The sequence below is a fragment of the Schistocerca nitens genome, chromosome 4 (genome assembly GCF_023898315.1).
Source record: "Schistocerca nitens isolate TAMUIC-IGC-003100 chromosome 4, iqSchNite1.1, whole genome shotgun sequence".
Lineage (NCBI taxonomy): Eukaryota > Metazoa > Arthropoda > Insecta > Orthoptera > Acrididae > Schistocerca > Schistocerca nitens.
Genome location: NC_064617.1, coordinates 435,046,955 through 435,061,388, shown reverse-complemented (window position 1 = coordinate 435,061,388; position 14,434 = coordinate 435,046,955). Strand labels below are relative to the sequence as shown.

Sequence of the window (14,434 nt, the reverse complement as noted above, 5' to 3'; positions counted from 1 at the left end):
AGAGTTATGACCTATGTGGTACAGCATTGGGAGTGAACACAGCATAAAGATGATCCAAGACATTTTGCACATTGGGTGGGTTGGCAGAACAGTACTTTGAGGGGTGGGTGTGTGGGTACGCATAATAGTGGGAAGGACATTTCTTATTTCCAGGCATGATGATAGGTAGTCGAAAAACTTGTGATTAATGTGGTTACATTGTTAGAGTCCGAAATGATAATGGATAATGAGAAGCATGCTCCTTAGCAGCTGGTTCAAGGGAGTAATTGGAGAGTCAGGAGTATATATATATGGAGGTGACACAGGGATCTGTTTACAGAGTAGGTTTGGAGGGTATCGACTGTCTGTGAAGCCCAACTAATGGATGGAAACACTGTTCTGAAGAACTTAAGAATGTAGGAAAAGATAGATTGCTACTTACCGTAAACAAGTCATGTCAAGTTGTAGACAGGCACGATTAAAAGACACTCACATATAGCTTTTGGTCACAGCCTTCATCAGTAAAGAGGATGCACACACAACATTCACTCTCACACATGCGCACAAATACATGCATGCACGCGCACTCACTCTCTCTCACACACACACACACACACACAAACACACACAATAGCAAGTAAGTACGCACACCTCACGCACACGGCCATCGTGTGCGTGAGGTGTGCTTGCTTGCATGTGTATGTAAACATTGTCTGTGTGTCCTCTTTACTGACGAAGGCAGTGACCAAAAGCTATATGTGAGTGTATTTTAATTGTGCCTGTCTGCAACTTGATATGTCTTCTTTACAATAAGTAGCAATCTATCTTTTCTTACATTGTTGATGTTCCTACCTGGAGTTTCTATTGTTTAAACTTAAGGACGATACAGATAAAGTAAAATAACGTAACAAACTCAGACAAAATGAATGAAAGTGCAAAAGGATGTTGCCAGAGGTCTTTCAGTCATGCACAGAAAGTTGGAAGTAACATTGCATGAAGTCAGCTTGACTACAGCTCAAAATGTGGTTTTCCACACATGAGGCTGCTGAAGGATGGGAAAAATGCATTGTATCACTCAGCAAGCAATTACGGTGCACCAAGAGTTTGCAAATCTTCCTTAACAAATGTCTTAGGAAAATTCTTAAAATCGTTTGGCCAAATATGATACCCAACAAAGACCTTTGGAATTGAACTAGAGAAGAACCTATCACATCCAAATCAAGAAAAGGAAGTGGGCCTGGATTGGACACACTACCTGAATAAGCCAGGATACTGTAGAGAATTCCCCGCTGAAATCCACAGGGTAAAAGATTATGAGTAAGACCAAGCACATCATGGAGAGGGTAAAAGATTATGAGGAAGACCAAGCACATCATGGAGGAGAAAAGTGGAGGAAGGGAAAACATTAGTAGAGCTGAAGATTCTCACCTGAAATCGAGTGTGCTGGCAGAGCTTTGTCGAAGCCCTATGCTCTGCATACAAATAACAGGAAATAAGTAAAGTAAGCAACCCTGGTGACAGATCTGGTAAGATGAGAACCAACAATCTGTCCTGATGACCATGTAGTTTTAATTTTGTTCTGGCAGCTACTTATTTTAGTGGAGTAAAGCATAGTTTTAGCCTCTCTGATGACATTCTTTGGCTCTTATTGTATTGCTTGTAGTTAAATTCTGTAACTAGACTGTCATCTATATTATGATACAATCACCACTGCTTTCTACATGATATTCTAATGAAATGAATTATCCAAATGTTTTGCTTAATAGTTGTGCATTTCTGCCTGCAATTTCAATGTGGAGAAGAACTGTCCAAAAGAAAATAATGGAATATTCTATAAGTGTATTATTATATTTCTCTTTCAAGTTATTTGTACTGCAGACTTCTTACCAAATATTCTTTTTAAGAATGGTTTTAAGTAGATGGAAATGGTTAGCTCTGAGAGATGAAATAGTGATGGCAACAGAGGATCAAATGGGAAAAAAGGGCAGGCCTAGCAGAAAACCTTGGATAACAAGTGAGATATGGAATTTAACTGATGGAAGGAAAAAATGAAGAAAAAAAAAGTAACAAATGAAGATAGCAAAAGGACATACAGACATCTAAAAGAAATAAATGACAGATGGTAAGAGTGGCACAGCAGGAATAGCTAGAGAAGAAATTCAAAGCCGTAGAGGGAGGCAGGACAATAGAAAAGATAGATGCTCCACGTATGAAAATTAAAGAAATGGAAGGAAACGTGTGACCATAAAGGACACAGGTTGCAAGCCAGTGTGCAAAGACGGGAAGCCTGAAATGTGAAAGCACTATACAGAATGGCTGAAGATAATATGAAAAGGAATGGGAAGTAGGTGAAAATGAGATGGGGGATGTGATAATATAAGATGAATTTGACATAGCACTGGAAGACCTCAGTCTAAACAAGGCTATTGGAGTAGACTTTACCTCAGAATTATCGAGATCCTTGGTGGAGCTGGCCACGGCAGAGCTATTCCACCTGGTCTGCAGAGTATATGGGGCAGGAGAAACACTCTCAGGCTTCAAGAAAAACATAAAAATTTCCATTCCAAAGGAGGTAGGGGCTGACAGGTGTGTATATTACTGAACCATCAATCTGGTAAGTCGTCATTATTTACAGAAGACTAGAGAAATAGGCAGAAGCCAGACTCAGAGAACATCAGTTTCAGTTCCAAAGAAATGTAGTAACAAGAGAGACAAAAGTGATCTTATGACTTACATTAGAAGATACACTTAAGAAATGCAAACCTAGATTTATAGCATTTGTTGAGTTAGATGATGCTTTTTATAATGTTGACTGGAATAAATTCACTGAAATTCTAAATGTAGCAAGGACATAATACTGGGAGTGAAAGTTATTTACAACTCTTACAGAAACCAGACTGCAGTTACAACAGTTGCAGGACATTAATGGGAAGCAGTACTTAAGATGGAAGTGAGACAGGGCTGTACCCTATCCTTGATTTTATTCAATCCATGTACTGAGCAAGCTGTGAAGGAAACCAAGGAGAAATTTGGAAAAGAAATTAAAGTAGAAAAGAGGTAGTGAGATGAACATCAACAAAAGGAAACAGGGATAATGGAATGCAGTGGCATTAAGTTAAGTGATCCTGAAGGAATTATATTAGAACATGAGACACAAAGTAGTAGATGAGTTTTGTTATTTGGGCAGCAAAATAAATGAAGATGGCCCAAGAAGAGATGATATAAAGTATTCTTGAATACAAATAAAACGTTAACATCCAACATAAATTTAAGTCTTAGGAAGCCTTTTCTGAAGGTATTTGTCTAGAGCGTCACCTTGTATGGAAGTGAAATGTAGACGATAAGCAGTTCAGAGAAGAAGAAAATAAAAACTTTTGAAATGTGGTGCTGAAGATTAGATGGGTGGAATGAATAACAAATGAGGTGGTGCTGAATCAAAATTGAGAGAAAAGAAACTTAACAGCATAGCTTGACTACAGGAGGAGACCAGTTATGGCACATATCCTGAGGCATCAAGGAATAGTCCGTTGGTAATGGAGGGAAGCATGGAGGGTAAAAATTGTAGATGGATCTACGTGTGGATACAATAAGGTTGCAGTAGTTATTCAGATATGAATACAGGAGAAAGTTGTGTGGAGAGCTGAATGAAACCAGCCTGAGGACTGAAAACAACAAAACTGTATCACAATGTAAAACCATTGCTCTTCTCAATGTTTGTACTGTCAAGCTAATCAAAGAAGCAGCCACTGGAAAAATAGAAAATGATGTTTTTGTTTAATTTATTAATTGGTTTCGCACACATGGACTAACTTCAAATTTTGAAATACAAAGTTCACACAGTTCTGTACGTTAAAAATGCCTCTTCTACCAAACAGGTTATTTACAACTCTTACAGTAACCAGATTGCAGTTACAACAGATACAGGACATTAATGGGAAGCTGTGTTTAGATTCTGCTATTTTTTTCCATAAGAATAATAGCCAATTTTGACATTACAGAGTAAACTCCTCACTTAGGTAAAAAATACTCTTTGTACATAAGAAATCAATTAGAATTACACATTGAATTTACACATGTACATATTGCAGGCATATGTTTAAATATAAGGGAATATTAGCCACAATCTCACAGTACATTTATTTGCTCATGACACTTACTTTCAACAATCCATTGCAGCTCAAGGTTAAGAGAGATAATAGCAGTACACTACTAGAAGGAAAAATGATGTGGGCTTCCCTCTAGTGAATGGCATAGAAAGGCGTGAAATACTCAAGTAAAACTCTCTGAGAGGAGAAGGCGAGAGGGAGAAATTGAGAGAGTGTGTGTGAGAGAGTGTGTGTGAGAGTGTGTGTGTGAGAGAGTGAGAGTGAGAGGGAGAGTGAGAGGGAGAGGGAGAGGGAGGGGAGGGAGAGGGAGACACGGTTGGGAAAGGCACTGACTACAGTCTCATGAAAGGTACGTTCATTCACAAATCATGTTTGGTAAATCTTCCAGGGATGTGGAATGAGCCAGTATTCTATTGACAGAAGTAGCAGCTGCAGGTCGCTTCTAAATCATAACAACAATAACCATAAGCTATTCACATAAACTATAGGAAACCTAAATCAGCGCATATAGGTGAGAATTTAAACTCTGCTTCCCTCAAATATTAGTCCAGTGCCTTACCTACTAAGCCACTCTACTTTCAACTGAATATAAATAAATTGTTTATTGTGGTGAAATGAGTTTCTTACAAACATCAATACAGCTTTAATCCAATATCTCTGTGGTGGCGAGAGTGTAGATAGATAGAAAATGTTCATGATAATTTTCAGAGATGGATTTAATTATTTAAAATAGATCATACATCATAAGAACTTGTTATTGTTGTTGTTGTTCTTCTTGTCTTCAGTCCTGTGACTGGTTTGATGCAGCTCTCCATGCTACTCTATCCTGTGCAAGCTGCTTCATCTCCAAGTACTTACTGCAACCTACATCCTTCTGAGTCTGCTAAGTGTATTCATCTCTTGGTCTCCCTCTATGGTTTTTACCCTCCACGCTAAATTTGTGATCCCTTGATGCCTCAGGACATGTCCTACCAACCGATCCCTTCTTCTAGTCAAGTTGTGCCACAAACTCCTCTTCTCCCCAATTCTGTTCAATACCTCCTCATTAGTTATGTGATCTACCCACCTAATCTTCAACATTCTTCTGTAGCACCACATTTTGAAAGCTTCTATTCTCTTCTTGTCCAAACTATTTATTGTCCATGTTTCACTTCCATACATGGCTAAAATCCATACAAATACTTTCAGAAACGACTTCCTGACACTTAAATCTATACTCGATGTTAACAAATTTGTCTTCTTCAGAAACGCTTTCCTTGCCATTGCCAGTCTGCATTTTATATCCTCTCTACTTCGACCATCATCAATTATTTTGCTCCCCAAATAGCAAAACTCCTTTACTACTTTAAGTGTCTCATTTCCTAATCTAATTCCCTCAGCATCACCCGACTTAATTCGACTACATTCCATTATCCTTGTTTTGCTTTTGTTGATGTTCATCTTATATCCTCCTTTCAAGACACTGTCCATTCCGTTCAACTGCTCTTCCAAGTCCTTTGCTGTCTCTGACAGAATTACAATGTCATCGTCGAACCTCAACGTTTTTATTTCTTCTCCATGGATTTTAAATCCTACTCCGAATTTTTCTTTTGTTTCCTTTACTGCTTGCTCAATATGCAGATTGAATAACATTGGGGAGAGGCTACAACCCTGTCTCACTACCTTCCCAACCACTGCTTCCCTTTCATGCCCCTCGACTCTTATAACTGCCATCTGGTTTCTGTACAAATTGTAAATAGCCTTTCGCTCCCTGTATTTTACCCCTGCCACCTTTAGAATTTGAAAGAGAGTATCCCAGTCAACATTGTCAAAAGCTTTCTCTAAGTCTACAAATGCTAGAAATGTAGGTTTGCCTTACCTTAATCTATTTTCTAAGATAAGTCATAGGGTCAGTATTGCCTCATGTGTTCCAATATTTCTGCGGGATCCAAACTGATCTTCGCCGAGGTCGGCTTCTACCAGTTTTTCCATTTGTCTGTAAAGAATTTGCGTTAGTATTTTGCAGCTGTGATTTATTAAGCTGATTGTTCGGTAATTTTCACATCTGTCAACACCTGCTTTCTTTGGGAATGGAATTATTATATTCTTCTTGAAGTCTGAGGGTATTTCGCCTGTCTCATACAGCTTGCTCACCAGATGGTAGAGTGTTGTCAGGACTGGTTCTCCCAAGGCCGTCAGTAGTTCCAATGGAATGTTGTCTACTCCCGGGGCCTTGTTTCGACTCAGGTCTTTCAGTGCTCTGTCAAACTCTTCACGCAGTATTGTATCTCCCATTTCATCTTCATCTACATCCTCTTCCATTTCCATAATATTGTCCTCAAGTACATCGCCCTTGTATAGATCCTCTATATATTCCTTCCAACTTTCTGCTTTCCCTTCTTTGCTTAGAACTGGGTTTCCATCAACACTCTTGATATTCATACAAGTGGCTCTCTTTTCTCCAAAGGTCTCTTTAATTTTCCTGTAGGCAGTATCTATCTTACCCCTAGTGAGATAAGCCTCTACATCCTTACATTTGTCCTCTAGCCATCCCTGCTTAGCCATTTTGCAGTTCCTGTCGATTTCATTTTTGAGACGTTTGTATTCCTTTTTGCCTGCTTCATTTACTGCGTTTTTATATTTTCTCCTTTCATCAATTAAATTCAATATTTCTTCTGTTACTCAAGGATTTCTACTACTAGCCCTCGTCTTTTTACCTACTTGATCCTCTGCTGCCTTCACTACTTCACCCCTCAGAGCTACCCATTCCTCCTCTACTGTATTTCTTTCCCCCATTCCTGTCAATTGTTGCCTTATGCTCTCCCTGAAACTCTGTACAACCTCTGGTTTAGTCAGTTTATCCAAGTCCCATCTCCTTAAATTCCCACCTTTTCTCTTCAGTTTTAATCTACAGTTCATAACCAATAGATTGTGGTCAGAGTCCACATCTGCCCCTGGAAATGTCTTACAATTTAAAATCTGGTTCCTAAATCTCTGCCTTACCATTATATAATCTATCTGATACCTTCTAGTATCTCCAGGATTCTTCCATGTATACAACCTTCTTTTATGATTCTTGAACCAAGTGTTAGCTATGATTAAGTTATGCTCTGTGCAAAATTCTACCAGACGGCTTCCTCTTTCATTTCTCTCCCCCAATCCATATTCACCCACTATGTTTTGCTTCTCTCCCTTTTCCTACTCTTGAATTCCAGTCACCCATGACTATTAAATTTTCGTCTCCCTTCACTACCTGAATAATTTCTTTTATCTCATCATACATTTCATCAATTTCTTCATCATCTGCAGAGCTAGTTGGCAAATAAACTTGTACTACTGTAGTAGGCATGGGCTTCGTGTCTATCTTGGCCACAATAATGTGTTCACTATGCTGTTGGTAGTAGCTTACCCGCACTCCTATTTTTTTATTCATTATTAAACCTACTCCTGCATTACCCCTATTTGATTTGGTATTTATAACCCTGTATTCACCTGACCAAAAGTCTTGTTCCTCCTGCCACCGAACTTCACTAATTCCCATTATATCTAACTTCCACCTATCCATTTCCCTTTTTAAATTTTCTAACCTACCTGCCCAATTAAGGGATCTGACATTCCACACTCCAATCCGTAGAATGCCAGTTTTCTTCATCCTGATAACGACATCCTCTTGACTAGTCCCCGCCCGGAGATCCAAATGGGGGACTATTTTACCTACGGAATATTTTACCCAAGAGGACGCCATCATCATTTAACCATACAGTAAAGCTGCGTGCCCTCGGGAAAAATTACGGCTGTGGTTTCCCCTTGCTTTCAGCCGTTGGCAGTACCAGCACAGCGAGGCTGTTTTGGTTAGTGTTATAAGGCCAAATCAGTCAATCATCCAGACTGTTGCCCCTGCAACTACTGAAAAGGCTGCGGCCCCTCTTTAGGAACCACACGTTTGTCTGGCCTCTCAACAGATACCCCTCCGTTATGGTTGCACCTACGGTATGGCCATCTGTATTGCTGAGGCAAGCAAGCCTCCCCAACAACGGCAAGATCTATGGTTCAGGGGGGCAGATTAAGAACTTAATGCTTGTTAATTTTATTTCGTTTTATGCCCTTTCCTTATTTCTTGGAACAAAAATAGTAGTATTTCTTTTATAAATGAATGTAAATGAGATAGTTGGAGAACTAAAGAAGAAATCACTGGATGGAAGATGTGTTATTCTCATGACAACCTGTTGCGTCCTTGGGGAGTACCAATATTTGGTGTAGATTGAAGTAATTCTGTTGCCTCCATTGTGTATCTCACATACACGGGAGTAAGGTAAGAGAGAACAGAGAGCTTACGCAGTCATTTTTCTCTTGCTCTAAAAGTGAATGGGCAGAAAAATTTTCAAAGCTTTGAGCTCTCAATAGCTTGATACTTACCAAAATTAATATTAGAGACCTGTCACAATAAAAATTTATTGCCTGACCACCAAAATACACTAGTACAAAATGATTCTCTGGTAATTAGGAAATTTCTTATTTCAAGATTGTTTAACTACTGAAAGAGGTGATCATGAGCCAAAAATTTGTTGTGAAATATGTTCCAAAATTTGATACTGTCATTTATCAACAAACAACCATTTCTATTACTATAAATCTTCACTGTGGACCACTGCAGAGAAGTGAACTGTGTTAAGCGAATGATATAAATCATGGTTCACTAGTTGATGAGGCACATGTTGCCACTGGCAGTTTTTCAGTAGCTAGCAGTGGCTGGCAACGTGAGTCAAGTTAACAAATTAGCTGGTCACTGATAAAAGATTAAGATGACGATACAGTGGTTATTCTGGACTTTATGGGGATTGTTGGGAAGCAATGCTGCACAAAATAAGTAGAAGGCAAAAGGCTACCATGTCTGACCATGGGAACTTCGAAGGGTGGGCCGTAACACCATCAACAGCCACAACCAGGAGAAGTTACTATTATTTGATGAGGCGATAGCTTTTCTCATCTGTATTCTGTTGCTAAATAAATCCGGATGCAGTAATGACAGTGTGCACAATCTGTTTGTGTATGGGATGTTAATGTGTAAGTGAGGTTACTGCTAATTTTTGATAAGGAATTTAGGATTAGTTTTATCTGAGGCATCTATAGTCTGTCGGTAAACTGAAGAGCGAGCGAGCGAGTCCCCACTCTGTCAACCCAGCTACGTCACAAGGTGCTTCTACAGGCTGTTTCACAACTTAGTACCGACCCTGCTGCGGCGCGCATTAAATCTGTGGTGACGCCATGTGCGGATACATCGCGGCTGCGTTTATTTTTAGACACATGCATTAAGACCATAAGGTATACAAAAACTATAGATTCTTTCAAAACACAACATTATAGAGTAAATAATATTAACGTAAGAATGGAAGTCAGGATGCTACTACAAAGATAAGATCGAATGGCTGTTCATGTGAATATATGTTGCTCTATTGCTATTCGTAAAACGAACCGCATATAACGCAATCAATATGTAGAATTTAAGGCTTGTTCCTACTTCGTGTTTTCACTAAAAGGTAGAAGTTTTCTTTGAAGATCTGCATTGAAACTGAGGAAGGTGTCGCAGTGGCTAGCACACTGGACTCGCATTCTAAAGGACGACGGTTCAATCCCGCGTCCGGCCATCCTGATTTACGTTTTCCGTGATTTCCCTAAATTGCTCCAGGCAAATGCCGGGATGGTTCCTGTGAATAGGCACGGCCGACTTCCTTCCCTGTTCTTCCCTAATCCAATGAGACCGATGACCTCACTGTCTGGTCTCCTCCCCCAAACAACCCAATCCCAACCCAACTGCACTGAAACTTAACAATTCTTGCAACATGAAGAGTGTTTAAAAAGTAAGCAGAAATTTATAATTTTGTGTGTTGTATTAGTCCGATTTGCACTACTTCTTTATCACTGGCTTCGTAAACATGTCTCAAAAGTACATGTACAATGTTATGTGTATTGTCGTCAGCTGTCAAAAAGGTTACATGTGTTGTGGTAGCATCAACGAATATTTGTTTTGTATAAAAATAGATTAGGGATCCTGCATTAAATTTTGTTATAAGAATAGAATAAAGTGTATGAAATTTTTAGAAATGTTAAATATTGCTTTTGGTGAACCTGTTATGAGTAAACCAAGGGCATACAAGTGGTACAAACATTTCAAAGCAGGCCTTAATGGACAGCGGTTTTACAAGCATGGATGAGACTAAAAATGCACAGTTAAAGAAACCTATAAGCTATCCCGAAGAAACAGTTCGTAAAGTGTTTTGGGAATTGGAAAAAGCACTGGCGTAAGTGTACAGTATGTAATGAGGAATATTTTGAAGAGTATAACATTGCTGTAGATTAACAAATAAAGTTCTTACCAAAAAATAAAAATTAATATGTGAACGCACCTCATAGGTCAAGCTTTTTGCTTAGAAGTGTACATGTTTCGAAGAAAATTTCAGCAGTGTTTGGAATAGCTATTGGGCACATGTTTTAAGCAATGTGTCTTAGAATCAGGTGAATAGTGACCGAGATAGAGATTTAGTGTTCCGTAAGCATCAAAGGTTTTACATGATTTTGAAACTGTCTATAGCGATGGGTTTTCTCCCAAAATTATTAGTTTTCTTTCGTGGCGATTCCAGTAAACCACGCGGCTTATTTTCATGTTCCTTCCTTATGCGTCCTATTGCGCGAGGCTGACGTTAGCATAAATTGCCACCCTTTGATTGGGACTGGTAATATTATTATAGTTATAGTTCTTTTTGGGTCGCCTCTTTAATACACGCTGTAATAACATTACAGACGATTGAACGCTCGTTACTCCGCAAATACCTCCTCTTCTTCGTATTCTACACATTTTCTTGCAATGCTAGATGATTATCCATCACTTCCGGATATCGAAGCATATCAGTAGGTATACAAAGTTAACTGACTGACACTGGCAACTAAGATGACATGAACAGAAACGACGTATATCACCGCACGCCGATCTACACCGCTAGACAGGTAACGGGAAACAGATTTTGGGTGCCCCTGTAGGCCGGTGGCAGCGTTCTTCCGGGAAAGGCCACTTCCCCCACCAAAAGTGCTGCTCGCTCTTCAGTTTACAGATAGACTATACACATCCTACAGAAAAGAGAATCTTTGAAAATAAAAGGGATGAAAACTATGAAAATACATTTTCTGCTGTTGGCTGATAAATTTAAATGGAAAATCATGTACCCTACCAGTAGACATTGTTATGGAGGAAGACGAGCTGGTGTATTTAGTGCAGCAGATTAGTGCAGACGACAGCCATGGGGGGGGGGGGGGGGATGCAAGCAACATCATGTTTGGACAGACCGACTGACAGGACTGTTTACCTGTGGGTGACAGTAAGCTACGTGGGGCAGTTCTAATGCTGAATTCAACCACAGTGGGCCTTGTCTTGTGCCTCACATCATGTGCCATTTGAGTGTGCGCTCAGTGATCAGTCGTCCATGCCTGCCATATGTTGCGTTCATTCTTGTGCAAGTGTTTGGGCAGTTTTGGACTTTCTGCTTCTCTGCTGATTGACTCACACAGCGAGTTTCATTTCCTCCTGCTGGGTTCTGTTACCCAGCTTGTGCTTAGCCACCATCAGCCCATACAATACCCTGTGCAGCCAGTGTTGTTTAGTGGCTGTGTAAATACTTAAGTGGTGACTAAGGATGACCTTACACATGTGACATTTCTCTTTCTTTTTCTTCCTTTTTCAGTGTTAATTTTGGGCCACCATGGATCTTACATTTTTGAAAAGCCAGCACGAACAGTTGTGCCTACAGAAGGATCAGGAGGAGGAGGAGGAGGAGGAGGAGGAGGAGGAGGAGGAGAAGCAGCAGTGGCAGCTGCTGACCAGCAGCTGTACGACCTGACCAGATGTCTACACTGTTGAACCACACTGTGGAATAGCTTCATGCCCATGACATGCAGGTGATGAGCCAGGTGCCCACTGTGCAATTTCTTCCCCGATGAGTGTGTGAAAAGGTGGGAGAATTACCTGCACCAGTTCTTACTGCATTGCCAGGTAAGGTGTACCGTCGATCCAGTTGAAAAACCTGCCTTTTTGCTGTCCAGCAGTATGGGGTCACTCTCCTTCCGCTCACTGGGCTAGCCAGCAGCCCTATGTCTATTGTCTGTTCGATGAGCCTGCCCGCACATGAAAGCCGTATGTGGCCTATCCTCTCAGGTGGGCCATTTAACAACTGTTTGTGACAGTTGGTAAGCCACGTTCAGTCATCATTTTCATTGGACTGGGACTGTCTCTGATGACCTGCATACATGGCACCAACGTATTTTACTATTGTTGGTAGTGGATGTCTGACCGGTTGAGTTTCAAGTACATACACACGTGACAGTCAGCCTCATCTCAGATATGTAAAGGCTCTTCGGCAGCCTGATACTGCAATGCAATGGCCACTACATCAAGCACTGTCTTGTAGTAAACAGTGTATTCCTATGGATGACCACCTCAGAGCAATCATCAACCTGCAGGCACCCAAGGATCCAATGGAGATGCAGTCTTTTTTGGGCAAGAGTCCATATTACACAAAGCTCATTTCCCAGGCTGCGAAAAACCGGCATCCTCTTAACTGGCTTTTCAAACAGTGCATTAAGTTTGTCTGGTCTACTGACTGTCAACGGGCGTTTCAGTCCCTCAGGCAGTGTTTGTGCTCTGCTCCCTGGCTTCTTTCATGCTGGGTAAACATTTAACCTTGACAGTTGTATGGTTCTGCCTCAGTGGAACCCAGATGGCACCAAACAGCCCATCGCTTATGATTTCTATGGCACAATGTAGATATTCGCAGGTAGAGGAGGTGGCACTGGCAACTTTGTCTTCAGAATTAAACCGTTTAACGATTTCTTGTATGGGGTAAAGTTCCTACTCATCACCGACCGCAAGTATCTGATCTCCTTAATTGGCCCTCATTCAAAGCTACCAGATAGGACTACCGACCAATTGCAGAGGTTGGTCCTCTTTCTCAGTAATTACTGGTATGACATTGATTACCATTCCACTGTCCAGTGTGCAAATTCCAGTGCACTCACATTTGCCAATGGAGACCAATCCAGAGTCAATTGGCAAGAGGCTCTTAAGGTTGCATTGGATGACATCATACAGCAAACCTCATTTGATTTTCTGTTGACAGCACAAGAGGTTGTGACAGCCATGGCCACCAACTTACTTTTCTGGAAAAAAATGTTTTGGCTACCCAGGTGGGTAGGTTAGAGCACCTCTCTTCTTGTGTGGATCTAGCATGGCATACATTTCTTCTCCTCCGTAATTACCTCAATGTTGTCCGGAAGGTCCTCTTGCTTGCCACAGGGGAGCAAGGCTGTCACGCGGTCTTCTACCACAGCGTTGTGTCCTCGCATACTCCAGTTGCTGCATGCATCACACAGGGGGATGACACGTAAGAAGCCATTGGCATAATGTCATGTCTACAGGCCACCAATCAACCATGACATTGAACATCTGGTGCAGGCTTGTGAGGTTATGTACAGAACAACACCTTATCAAATTTCCTGTACATTGTGAATCTGTTCTCCACATCATCGGCTGTCATTGTGCATTCTTGATCATCTTTGCCATTGTGTGATCACTGTCTTCAATAATGGCCAGCAATTTGTGTTGCAGGAGTTTGAAGACATGTTCACAATGGTATCCAGTATCTGACCACTGCCCTGTTTCACCCAGCTTCTACCTCGGTGGTGGAGCAGTTCTTGTGTACATTCCAGATCCAAATGAATTAGTCTGTCTCTAACTCTTCTTGCAGCGATGCAATGTCAAGTTTTCTGACCCTGTCTCGGGTGATGCCAGTCAATGGGTGCAGTCTGGCAGAACTTTTGTGAGGAAATCAGTTGCTGGGTCTCCTGAATTGGTTGTGCTCTGAGATGCATGCCGCGGACCATGAAGGCTCACAGTGGTTTTACCTGGGGACTCCCATTTGGGGCTGGTCTTCTGATCGAAAGCAGAGATGGCTGCTGGGTGTCATGGCGGGCCACAAATGTCAGCAGTTGTTTACAGCGGATGTCAGTTGGGAGCAGCTGACATGTCATTCAAATCAGATGTGCCTGCACCTCTCTTGGTTTTCACCTCTGCGATCTTCCAGTTAGCCTGGCGACAGGATTGGTCATGATGATGTTCCACGTACAGGTTCGCATTTGCTATGATGTGCTTCCTCGTTGTCACCACCTTTCGTACCTCAGACTCTTCACCCTTCCACCCCTCTGACAAGAGCAGGCGGCATAGGCATTGCCTCCTGCAGTGGTCCGTCTGCTGCCTGGGTCTCTCTCATTCTCTCTGGTTCTGCAGTAGAGGTTGTGATCCAAGCCTGGCCATCTTCAGCTGTATT

General features: G+C 41.2%; 1 protein-coding gene across 1 annotated transcript in view; it reads right to left on the bottom strand.

Annotated features, from left to right (window-relative positions):
- LOC126253286 (PAN2-PAN3 deadenylation complex catalytic subunit PAN2) overlaps window positions 1-14,434 on the bottom strand; it is a 318,390-nt gene that overhangs the window by 173,444 nt on the left and 130,512 nt on the right. The gene's annotated exons all lie outside the window — the stretch shown is intronic.